This window comes from Microcaecilia unicolor, chromosome 11 (genome assembly GCF_901765095.1).
Source record: "Microcaecilia unicolor chromosome 11, aMicUni1.1, whole genome shotgun sequence".
NCBI lineage: Eukaryota > Metazoa > Chordata > Amphibia > Gymnophiona > Siphonopidae > Microcaecilia > Microcaecilia unicolor.
The window spans coordinates 9,254,574-9,267,649 of record NC_044041.1 but is presented as its reverse complement, the minus strand read 5'-3'; the positions used below and the strand labels follow the sequence as shown (position 1 = coordinate 9,267,649).

Sequence of the window (13,076 nt, the reverse complement as noted above, 5' to 3'; positions counted from 1 at the left end):
GAATCTCCAAGCTACATGACCAACTTGATCAATCTTCCAACCAGGAACGGGTCCAAATCTTCTCGTACATATCTCAATCTTCATCTTCCCAACTGCAAAGGCCTCAAATACAAAACCTACTATGCATCCAACTTCTCCGTTATAGGCAGTCAACTCTGGAACGCAATACCCCGACACATCAGAACAACCAATGAACACCTACCTTTTCGAAAGCTGCTGAAAACTTACCTCTTCAAACAAGCTTACCCAAACAACCCAACTTAACTCTTGAACTTAATTCCTCACCATCAGCACTACCTATACTCCAATCCTCTCCCCCACATCTCTTCATACTGTTCTACTCTTTATAACTTGAACATCTCTTGATACTTTGTACCGTACTTTGTATCATCTATGTGAGACTTTGTACCATACCTTGTACAATACTTTGTGTTATCTCTGTGATACTCTGTACAACACCTTGTAAGCCGCACTGAACCTGCTATTGAGCGGGAAAGAGCGGGGTATAAATGCTACAAATAAATAAAATAAATAAAGATGTCCAAGCAGCGAATAAAGCATCTTTCAAAGCACCATCTTCGGTGTTGGATTGTCCTTCGGCCAGCCTCTACTCCTTTGTTCTTGTACTGTACACGTAGAGGTTCTTCCTGTTTGCTGCGCCTGTATCAAATCCCTTTAGCATTTATTGCATCTTCTGAGACATAGCAAATGGTTGGAAGATAGCAGAAGGTGTTTCTCATGCTTTAGTGCATCAGTTGTTTACAGAAATGTCACATAATGAGCGGACAGAAATGTCACATAATGAGCGGTAGAAAGAAATACCCTCATTGCATAACATTCTGTGCTTGTCTTGATAACAGTCCATTCTTGAAAGGAACAGTCTAGTTTCTTGTTGTGTTTTTGAGTCAGAACCTGAAGGAAGTAGTTTGTGATTCATCGAGCTTTCAGGATAGCAACATCAATGACCTAAGCACTGGTCTTCCTCCATTGCGAACCCTCAGTGTTTCCTTATGTCTGCAGTGCTGTAACTTAAGATCATGTATGACCCAGTTTTCTGTGGTGGGGACTAGAAGGAGACAAACATGAAGAGAAACCGGTAAAGATAAAATGTGCAAGGTGGAATGAGTATATTTGACCTATTGTGTTATTAATTGGAAATGTTTCTGGCAGTTACCCGGTTAACAATAGTCAGCAAAAACTACCCTCAGCAAATGTACATAAGATTTCTATTACTTATGGTCTGGTATCCTTTAACGACATCTGGTTGCTTTCCATTAACCTGAATGATTAACAATATGTCATGTTCTACTATGTATGTATAATCATAAAATACACACTTTCATCTTAAGTCTACATATGGCTCAATATTAAATGTATGTAATTATTTATCCCTTTCTAATATTACTACATCTGTTTTTTGCCTCTGTTAATCTGTTTTCTTCAATGGTTGCTGAATCCATTGTGAATGTTTAAAGCAGAAAGTTAAGTGTGGATGAAATTAAAGAATAAAGTTGCGATGCACTGGGAAAATCTCTAACGGTATCTTGAATGCAGGATTAAGAAACTGTATTGGGTGGATGGAAAGGATGAAGCAAAGTGCAAGGTTGGGAGACAGGACAAGGAAAAGAAACTGAAGGGTGAGAGCAAGAAACGAGGCAGGAGGAAAGAAGGAAGGAAGAGAGAGGACCAGGAAAAGGAATTGAAGGCTGGGAGCAAGGAACAAGGCTAAAGGAAAGAAGGAAGAGAGAGGACCAGGAAAAGGAACTGAAGGCTGGGAGCAAGGAACAAGGCCGGAGCAAAGAAGGAAGAGAGAGGACCAGGAAAAGGAATTGAAGGCTGGGAGCAAGGAACAAGGTTAAAGGAAAGAAGGAAGAGAGAGGACCAGGAAAAGGAACTGAAGGCTGGGAGCAAGGAACAAGGCCGGAGCAAAGAAGGAAGAGAGAGGACCAGGAAAAGGAATTGAAGGCTGGGAGCAAAGAACAAGGCTAAAGGAAAGAAGGAAGAGAGAGGACCAGGAAAAGGAATTGAAGGCTGGGAGCAAAGAACAAGGCTAAAGGAAAGAAGGAAGAGAGAGGACCAGGAAAAGGAATTGAAGGCTGGGAGCAAGGAACAAGGCTAAAGGAAAGAAGGAAGAGAGAGGACCAGGAAAAGGAACTGAAGGCTGGGAGCAAGGAACAAGGCCGGAGCAAAGAAGGAAGAGAGAGGACCAGGAAAAGGAATTGAAGGCTGGGAGCAAGGAACAAGGTTAAAGGAAAGAAGGAAGAGAGAGGACCAGGAAAAGGAACTGAAGGCTGGGAGCAAGGAACAAGGCCGGAGCAAAGAAGGAAGAGAGAGGACCAGGAAAAGGAATTGAAGGCTGGGAGCAAAGAACAAGGCTAAAGGAAAGAAGGAAGAGAGAGGACCAGGAAAAGGAATTGAAGGCTGGGAGCAAAGAACAAGGCTAAAGGAAAGAAGGAAGAGAGAGGACCAGGAAAAGGAATTGAAGGCTGGGAGCAAGGAACAAGGTTAAAGGAAAGAAGGAAGAGAGAGGACCAGGAAAAGGAATTGAAGGCTGGGAGCAAGGAACAAGGTTAAAGGAAAGAAGGAAGAGAGAGGACCAGGAAAAAACTGAAGGCTGAGAACAAGGCACGAGGAAAGAAGGAAGAGAGAGGACCAGGAAAAGGAATTGAAGGCTGGGAGCAAGGAACAAGGTTAAAGGAAAGAAGGAAGAGAGAGGACCAGGAAAAGGAACTGAAGGCTGGGAGCAAGGAACAAGGCCGGAGCAAAGAAGGAAGAGAGAGGACCAGGAAAAGGAATTGAAGGCTGGGAGCAAGGAACAAGGTTAAAGGAAAGAAGGAAGAGAGAGGACCAGGAAAAAAACTGAAGGCTGAGAACAAGGCACGAGGAAAGAAGGAAGAGAGAGGACCAGGAAAAGGAACTGAAGGCTGGGAGCAAGGAACAAGGCCGGAGCAAAGAAGGAAGAGAGAGGACCAGGAAAAGGAATTGAAGGCTGGGAGCAAAGAACAAGGCTAAAGGAAAGAAGGAAGAGAGAGGCCCAGGAAAAGGAATTGAAGGCTGGGAGCAAGGAACGAGGTTAAAGGAAAGAAGGAAGAGAGAGGACCAGGAAAAAACTGAAGGCTGAGAACAAGGCACGAGGAAAGAAGGAAGAGAGAGGACCAGGAAAAGGAACTGAAGGCTGGGAGCAAGGAACAAGGCCGGAGCAAAGAAGGAAGAGAGAGGACCAGGAAAAGGAATTGAAGGCTGGGAGCAAGGAACAAGGCTAAAGGAAAGAAGGAAGAGAGAGGACCAGGAAAAGGAACTGAAGGCTGGGAGCAAGGAACAAGGCCGGAGCAAAGAAGGAAGAGAGAGGACCAGGGAAAGGAATTGAAGGCTGGGAGCAAGGAACAAGGCTAAAGGAAAGAAGGAAGAGAGAGGACCAGGGAAAGGAATTGAAGGCTGGGAGCAAGGAACAAGGTTAAAGGAAAGAAGGAAGAGAGAGGACCAGGAAAAAACTGAAGGCTGAGAACAAGGCACAAGGAAAGAAGGAAGAGAAAAGGGCAGGAAAAGAGGAATGGGAGGGGGCACGGGGTGGGGAGTCATTAATAGGAAGGAAGAGAAGGCAAAATAAGTGGTATGGAGGAGTGACCTAATAGTTTGAGCAGCTCACTGTCAACCAGGGAATCTAGGGTTGAAATTCCACTCTCCGACGACACTCCTTGGATTCTTGGATAAGTCATTTTGCCGTTCAAACAGAAACTCAAATTGTAAGTTCTCTCTGAGGAAAGGACCAAACCTACAGAAGAAGGAAAAGAAGTAGAGGGAGGGAACTCCTGGCAGAGAAGTGAGGGAGAGTGAAAAGCAAAAAGAAGGGGGGGGGGGGAGGGACGAGGTAGGAAGAAGAAGGAGCGGAAGGAAAAGGAGGCAGTTGGAATGATTGAGAAGAAAGACATTCCTGTCTTCCCATTTCCTTTGCTTCTTTAGATCTAGGTCGTAGAAATTGCATGCAAATGTGTTTACTTCATATTTTAGTGCAGACACAGTCGCTCAAACGTCACGCTATATATACATCAACAAATATGCTGGCCTGTTTGAACAAACAGTGGAAACACTTTAGACAAACAGACCAAATGTTATTACGATATGCAAAAACTTCCTCAACATGTCAAAATATACTGCAAGTGAACTTTGTTTACCCTGGTGCTCGTACACTGAAAAGAAAAGAAATGACAGAACAGAGTCTCATTTTTATTAGGAATGACTGGCAGTTTAATTTTCATAAGCTTTTAAATGCGTTTTGTCATTCAGAAAAGCTAATTCACTTAATGACCAGGAATGAGGAAAGGGGATGGGATTTGATAGAATGCCTCTTTGTATATTATATACAGGTACTTACTTTGTACCTGGGATAATTGCGGGTTAAGTGACTTTGCCCAGAGTCACAAGGAGCTGCAGTGGGACTCGAAGCCAGTTCCCCACAACCAGAGTCCGCTACACTAACCACTAGGCTACTCCTCCACTAGCAACATTTCATGTAGAAGCCTGCCCTTGCAGATCAGCAACGCGGCCGCGCAGGCTACTGTTTCTGTGAGTCTGACGTCCTGCACGTACGTAGAATCTCAAATAGTAGCAACATTCCATCTAAAATCTCCTATAGGGAAAGGGAAATGGGACTTGATATACCACCTTCCTGACGTCTTTGCAACTACATTCAAAGCGATTTACATATATACAGGTACTTTATTTTGTACCAGGGGCAATGGAGGGTTAAGTGACTTGCCCAGAGTCACAAGGAGCTCCAGTAGGAATTAAACCCAGTCCCCCAGAATCAGAGTCCGCTGCACTAACCACTAGGCTACTCCTCCACTCATTCCACCAATAAGAGCCAACCTCATCAGTGATGTCACAATGGCTTGATTGCCCGATACTTGGCTCACTTCTGATATTGTGATGTCATAAGGGAAAGGGAAATGGGACTTGATATACCACCTTTCTGAGGTTTTTGCAACTACATTCAAAGTGGTCTACATATACTGTATTCAGGTACTTATTTTATACCAGGGGCAATGGAGGGTTAAGTGACTTGCCCAGAGTCACAAGGAGCTGCAGTGGGAATCGAACTCAGTTCCCCAGGATCAAAGTCCACTGCACTAACCACTAGGCTACTCCTCCACTCATTCCACCAATAAGAGCCAACCTCATCAGTGATGTCACAATGGCTTGATTGCCCGATACTTGGCTCACTGCTGATATTGTGATGTTGCAAGGGAAAGGGAAATGGGACTTGATATACTGCCTTCCTGACGTCTTTGCAACTACATTCAAGGCGGTTTACATATATTCAGGTACTTATTATGTACCAGGGGCAATGGAGGGTTAAGTGACTTGCCCAGAGTCACAAGGAGCTGCAGTGGGAATTGAACCCAAGACTTTAAATGGCCCTCACAAAAGGACCTTCATGGGAAAGTCACGTACAGGAGGGAAATCTGAAGGAAAAAAATAATGAGGACTAGTGAAGCAGGAAGAAAGCAAAATTGAAATTCTGTAAAGCTTGCCTCCTAATTGCCTCCTGCTTATGTTTGATCTATTCTTACTGTACACCGCCTTGAGTGAATTCCTTCAAAACATAACGTGGAGGGGCATAATCGAACGTCACCGGCCAAATAGATCGCCGGCGATCTATGTTAGCGGCGGCGCTACAACTGACCGGAACCGTATTATCGAAAAAAATAGCCGGCCATCTTTTTGTTCGATAATACGGTTTAGCCCGGCTAAATGCCTTGGATGTCGCCGAGTTTGAGATGGCCGGTTTTGTTTTTCAGCGATAATGGAAAAAAATGCCGGCCATCTCCAACCCGGCGACATCCAAGGCATTTGGTCGTGGGAGAAGCCAGCATTTGTAGTGCACTGGTCCCCCTCACATGCCAGGACACCAACTGGGCACCCTAGGGGTCAGTGCGGTGGACTTCAGAAACGGCTCCCACATGCATAGCTCCCTTACTTTGGGTGCTGAGCCCCCCAACCCCCCCCCCCCAAAAAAAAAAAAACCCACTACCCACAAATGTACAACACATAAGTACATAAGTAATGCCATACTGGGAAAAGGCCAAGGGTCCATCGAGCCCAGCATCTTGTCCACGACAGCGGCCAATCCAGGCCAAGGGCACCTGGCAAGCTTCCAAAACGTACAAACATTCTATACATGTTATTCCTGGAATTTTGGATTTTTCCAAGTCCGTTTAGTAGCGGTTTATGGACTTGTCCTTTAGGAAACCGTCCAACCCCTTTTTAAACTCTGCTAAGCTAACTGCCTTCACCACATTTTCCGGCAATGAATTACAGAGTTTAATTACACGTTGGGTGAAGAAAAATTTTCTCCGATTTGTTTTAAATTTACTACACTGTAGTTTAATCGCATGCCCCCTAGTCCTAGTATGTTTGGAAAGCGTGAACAGACGCTTCACATCTACCTGTTCCACTCCACTCATTATTTTATATACCTCTATCATGTCTCCCCTCAGCCGTCTCTTCTCCAAGCTGAAAAGCCCTAGCCTCCTTAATCTTTCTTCATAGGGAAGTCGTCCCATCCCCGCTATCATTTTAGTCGCCCTTCGCTGCACCTTTTCCAATTCTACTATATCTTTCTTGAGATGCGGCGACCAGAATTGAACACAATACTCAAGGTGCGGTCGCACCATGGAGCGATACAATGGCATTATAACATCCTCACACCTGTTTTCCATACCTTTCCTAATAATACCCAACATTCTATTTGCTTTCCTAGCCGCAGCAGCACACTGAGCAGAAGGTTTCAGTGTATTATCAACGACGACGACACCCAGATCCCTTTCTTTGGTTCGTAACTCCTAACGTGGAACCTTGCATGACGTAGCTATAATTCGGGTTCCTCTTTCCCAAATGCATCAACTTGCACTTGCTCACATTAAACGCCATCTGCCATTTAGCTGCCCAGTCTCCCAGTCTCGTAAGGTCCTCTTGTAATTTTTCACAATCCTGTCGCGAGTTAACGACTTTGAATAACTTTGTGTCATCAGCAAATTTAATTACCTCGCTAGTTACTCCCATCTCTAAATCATTTATAAATATATTAAAAAGCAGCGGTCCTAGCACAGACCCCTGAGGAACCCCACTAACTACCCTTCTCCATTGTGAATACTGCCCATTTAACCCCACTCTCTGTTTCCTATCCTTCAACCAGTTTTTAATCCACAATAGGACATTTCCTCCTATCCCATGACCCTCCAATTTCCTCTGTAGCCTTTCATGAGGTACCTTGTCAAACGCCTTTGGAAAATCCAGATACACAATATCAACCGGCTCCCCTTTGTCCACATGTTTGTTTACTCCTTCAAAGAATTGAAGTAAATTGGTCAGGCAAGATTTCCCCACACAAAAGCCGTGGTGGGGGGTGAAGGGGGCAACTACATGTGGGTACAGTGGGTTTTGGAGGGCTTCCATTACCAGCACAAGTGTTACAGGTAGGGGGGAGGATGGGCCTGGGTCCGCCTGCCTTAAGTGCACTGCGGTACCCACTAAAAGTGCTCCAGGGACCTGCATACACGCAGGCCTCTAGGACTTGTTGCTGCTGTATAACCTTGGCACACCAGTTGACACCTGAAGATTAATCTCTTTGAAAAAGTCCTTTATTTGAATAAGCACGTTTACTCACAGTTAACTGCAGACCAGAGGTTGTGCCCCACTGGCAAAGAGTCTCCCTGGTACTGAGATTAGCAGTAGGTCAGAGCTGGTAGAATGGTGTACAATGCCCTCTTTCAGCCACATTCATGGTAAGAACTAAGTTCTCTAACGTGGTAACACATGAAAGGGATCTAAAACTGCCTTACAAAAATGGCCACTACCTCATGGACTACCGGAAACACAACAGTTAGCAGGGGGAAAAGCACCATGGGAGTACAGCCCACTACCTTACACCCACCACAATGCATTGCTGATGTGACTCTGCAGTGCACCTAACAGAAAAGGTGTCACACTTACCCCAGAGCCAAATCACAACCAGGGAAAGGCTGTCAGAGGATAGAACACATTCTGCTGTCATGGAAGTGGGTACGGCATTTGAGGCTGGCATACAGGCTGGCAAAAAAGGTTTTTAGTTTTATTTTTTTAGTATGGGAGGGGGTTGGTGATCACTGGGGGATTATGGGGAGGTCATCCCCCATTTCCTCCAGTGGTCAGTTGGGGCACCTTTTTGAGGCTTGGTCGTGAAAATAAAAGGACCAAGTAAACCCGGCGAAATACTGCTTAACGCCGCTTTTTTTTTTCCATTATCAGCGAAAGCCGGCTATCTGGTAGCCACGCCCATGCCTGCCCATGTCCCGCCTTCACTATGCCGCTGACACACCCCCTTGAACTTTCACTGGCTCGGCGACGGGAAAGCGGCAATGGTGTCAAAAAAGCAGCTTTCAATTATACCGATTTCGCCGCTTTTCCGAGATCGCCGGCCATCTCCCGATTTGTGTCGAGAAATGGCCGGTGATCACTTTCAATTATGAGCTGGATAGTAACATAGTAGATGACGGCAGAAAAAGACCTGCACGGTCCATCCAGTCTGCCCAACAAGATAACTCATATGTACTACTTTTTGTGTATACCCTACTTTGATTTGTACCTGTCCTCTTCAGGGCACAGACCGTATAAGTCTGCCCAGCACTATCCCCACCTCCCAACCACCAGCCCCGCCTCACAACACCGGCTCTAGCACAGACCATATAAATCTGCCCAGCGCTATCCCTGCCTCCCAACCACCAGTCCCGCCTCCCACCACCAGCTCTGGCACAGACCGTATAAGTCTGACCAGCACTATCCCCGCCTCCCAACTACCAGCCTCGCCTCCCACCACCGGTTCTGCCATCCAATCTCGGCTAAGCTCCTGAGGATCCCTTTCTTCTGAACAGGATTCCTTTATGTTTATCCCACGCATGTTTGAATTCCGTTACCGTTTTCATTTCCACCACCTCCCGCGGGAGGGCATTCCAAGTTAGTTGCTGTTCAGACTTGGAAGGAGGAGGAGGTGCAGCCGGAAGCTCTGCAGGTTCCAGGGAAGGGAGTGAGGCCTAGCTCCTTCCCTGAGGATGCGGAGGGTCCCTGGGGAGTGGTCCTCAGGAAAGGCCCAGGCCATGGGGTCTTCTGGGGCCAGGGACCAGAAGGCCGGGAGAAGCAGCTCTCTTTCCGGTCGAGCTTCTGACAGGAGGGAGAGGAGTCCTGTTGATCGCAGAGAGCGGAGGCCCAAGGGTGGAAGCCAGTCCAGTAACCCCCCCACGCTCCAGCAACATCTGGGAGGTGAGAGTGAAGATTGTGGGGAGGGGAGAAAGCTGGTGGAGGCCCTGGAAGGGCACCCTAAGCAGAGAAAGGAAAATGAAGCTATGGAAGTTAGCTCAGAATTTTTTCCTGCATTTGATGAGGCAGAAAGTGAAGAGAGTGGGTCTTCAGAGGAGGAATTCCTAGATATTCCTTATGACCCTGAGGACCCAGCACGTAGTTTGATCTGTACAGTGCGAAGAATTAAACGTGTGGAGAAAGAACTGGTTGATTTGGGAAAGCGTGTGAAAATGACAAAAGTTATGAGTAAACTTGCTCCAGCAGAGCACAAGAAAGGTTATGTGAAGGAGGAAGCCCGTTTGAGAAAACTGATACAAAAGAAAGAACTGTTGCTGAGAGGTTTAAAAAAGGGACCTGAGAACCCTTTAAGAGAACTATATTGTAATCAAGAACGTATGGCTTTAAGGTCACAGTCTTCAGGTCAAGGGAGAACTGTGTCCCAGCAAGAGTCTGCAGTTCCCAGGGAAACAGAACTGCGGACATCGGGTCTAGCCTCCTTGTCTCAGGATTTGTCTAAACCAGAAGACTTGCCAGACTCTGCTAGTACATCCACTTTAGCATTTATGAAAAACCTGGCAACTCAGTCCAGGGGACTTACTAAGCAGGCAGACTGCAGGGAGGCAGCAGCAGGATGTGGTTCGGGGGCAGGGTTGGTGACTGCACCTGTTGGAGAAGAGAAAGCAATTAAAAAGCTGGTTAAGACCTTCCAGATTGTGGAGACAGAGGAGGGAGCTTCAGGCTGTCGGCTTTTTTCTACAGAAGTAGTGGCAGAGGTGTCCAGTGAAGGAGATGGTGACTTACCAATATTAGAACCTCCAGAAAGAAAGATTGCAGCAGCGGAAGCAGAGCCAGAAGGATTGCAGCAGAAGCAGGTGTCTTTATCTGCAGCTACATCTCTGCCTGGATGGTGGCATTTCAGACGGTACAGAGGGGCGAGTGGCGGCGATTGCTGGATTGGAGAGGCCCCACCCACCTGACACGGAGCACCAGGAGACTCTGGTCAAGCAGGCAGCAGGAGAAGGACGAAACTTGCTGGTCGTTGGCAGGCAGGCAACAGGGAATTTGGATCAGAAGAAGGAACTGACTGAAACGGAACTCCCTGTTCGTCTCGCGCAGGACCTGTCGGCTGAGGAGCGGCATGCTGAGCCAGCTTTACAACAGACGGCAGATAAGTTGCTGAACACTTTTCCTGACATTGCTGTGACTCAAGTGGGGGGAGTGTTGAACTGTGAGGGTTTGTGTCCGACTGTTGACTCTGTTCCATGTTTGGGCAAGGACGATGGGGGGAGGCTTGGTTTGCAGGAAGGGGGAGGGGGGCAGGGATTGCGGAATGGGGGGAATGTGATTGACATGTCTCCTCCTCTTGAGGGGAATAGGTTAGCAGGTGTGGGGGGTCCGGGGGATAAGGTTCAGGTTGGAGAAGGGGGGAAGGGAGGGGGGGATGATAGGATCATGGAAGGGGATGGAGGGGGCCAGAAGAGTTTTGTAAAGGGGGGTTTGGGGTGTGCAGGGCAGGAAGCCTCGAGCGTCGGGGGGGGGGGGGGGGGGGGGCTCCTTCTTTTGCCGCGGTGGTTGGTATGGGGAGTGGTAGGGGGGGATTTGGGCAGCGGAGGGGGGCACAGGGCGGGGGTGATGGGTGGTCTGGGGGGTCTGTTACCAAACGCCGGAATGTGGTTCAATTGAGGTGGGTGGGGGAGGGGGGGATGCCAAGTAGGGATGTGGTGTTAAAAATGGTTCTAGGGTTAGGATTTCTCCCGGAAGATCTGTATGCTTGCATTCACCCGGCGAACATTCCAGAGTATGATGTCAGTTTTTTGACCCAACGGGGAATGGAGATTTTTTGGGAGAAATACGGGGAGGTTAAAGGGGGGAGGGGGGGACTGGAGAAATTTTCGAGTTGTGCCTATTAGTAAACCTGACCTGGTGCAGGTGACTCTGTTAGTGCGGAATGAGTCAATCTCGGGGGCGGATTTGACCTACTGGCTGCAGAGGTATGCAGAGTTAAGGACTCCTCTGGTCAAGCTTCCAGACCCTAGTAGGGTATGGGCAGGGGGGTGGGGGGCGACGGTGAGGTTATACCAGGTGGGGCACGTCACCCAACACATTCCTTCAGCGGCTTTCATCGGAAGAGATCGGATCTTGTGTTTTTATAAGGGACAGCCTAGGCAATGTTTTAAGTGTGGTTCCTTCCGGCATTATAGTATGTCATGCCCAGTGGTTCAGTGTGCAAAGTGTGGGGCGAGGGAGCACGTGGCAGAACATTGTACCTCCATCTGGTGTAATTTGTGCGGGGATCTGGTGCACGCCTTTCGGGCTTGCCCGCAAGCCTTTCATAATGGGGGGGGAGGGGGAGGAAGGGGGAGGGCAGGGTGATGAAAGGGGAGATCGTGCTGGGGGGAGGGGTGGAGGTTTGGGGCGGGCAGTAGAAGTGATTGGAAGGGGGGAGGGTAGAGGAAGAGTTGGGGGAGCAGGGGGTGAACGTTCGGAAGGGTGAGAAGAGGCAAGGAGGGGAGGGGGAAGGGTGGACGCGAGTCTCTAGGAGGAGGAAGGGGGGGGGCTTCTGGTGGAGGCTGGAAGAAAGTTAGGGCAGGGAATAGCGGTGGAGAATAGATTTCGGGTCCTCGAAGATGAGGGACGGGGGGAAGAGTATGGAGAGGAGAACGGAAGAGAGGACAGTGAGGCATGGCAGGGGGTAGGTGAAGAGGGGGAGATAGGGACAGAGGGGGGAGGGAAGGGTACGAGGAGGGGAAGGGGAGGATGGGGAGGTTGGACGTGCAGGAGGAGGGAGGGAGAGCAGAGGTAGGTGGGGGAGAAGGGGAGAAGAGGAAATTAGGAAAGGTTCAGGGGGAGCAGGGGGTAGAGAGGGGGGAGGAAGATGGAGGGGAGGGAGGGGGGATGGAGGGTGGGATGGGGGGGAGGGGGTGGGGGAAGGGGGAGAGACCGGGGTTTTTCCGGTGAAGGGGGAGGGGGGGAGGAGAGGAAGAAGAAGGGGAGGAAGAAAGCAAGGACCAGGGAAGGATGGAAGGGGGGGACCTTTGAGTTTGGGTTTAGGGACTGGGCGGAGGAAGAGGTGGAGGAAGAAGCTGGGCCTTCAAAGGGAGGTCTGGAGCAGAGAGAAGGAAGGATGGGGAGGCAGGGCCAGGGGAGGCGGTTTTCTAATTGATAATGATGGCAGGTTCCTTGTTGGCGTTCATCACGCTGAACGTGGCAAGTATTGCCTCCACAAGGGCGAGGTGTCTGGCCTTTGAGGGCCTTTCCTCCATGTCGGCTGATTGTTTTCTCCTGCAGGAGACCAGGCTGCAGTCCAGGGTTGCCAGGTGGAAAATATTTTTCCAGCCTAAAGGAGCCCAAAATCCAGCCCAAAACCCGCCCAAACTCAAACCCCGCCCCTGACACCCCCGCCCCCGCGTCATCACCCCCGCCCCCGCCGTCATCAACCCCGCCCCCGCCGTCATCGGCCCCGCCTTCCCCGTCACTAACCCCGCCTCCCACATCACTAACCCCGCCTCCCACGTCACTAACCCCGCCTCCCACGTCACTGACCCCGCCCAAAAACGTCACTAACCCCGCCCACCGCGGCCGAAAAAGCCACCTAAAAAAACCGCCAGAAGCACAAAAACCAGCCCAAAAAACCGCAACCCGCCGCGGGCAAAAATTTCCCGCGGCGGGTCGCGGAAAACCGCCCAATTGGGCGGTAAAACCGCCCACCTGGCAACACTGCTGCAGTCTTTGGCCGATGTGAG

General features: G+C 49.0%; 1 long non-coding RNA gene across 1 annotated transcript in view; it reads right to left on the bottom strand.

Moving 5' to 3' along the window:
- Nucleotides 1–812: 812 nt before the first annotated feature.
- Nucleotides 813–13,076, bottom strand: part of LOC115480788 — a 79,420-nt gene continuing 67,156 nt past the window's right edge. Inside the window, exon 4 of the long non-coding RNA XR_003943865.1 lies at nt 813–1,066. This is a non-coding gene — a long non-coding RNA (uncharacterized LOC115480788). The remainder of the gene's footprint in view (nt 1,067–13,076) is intronic.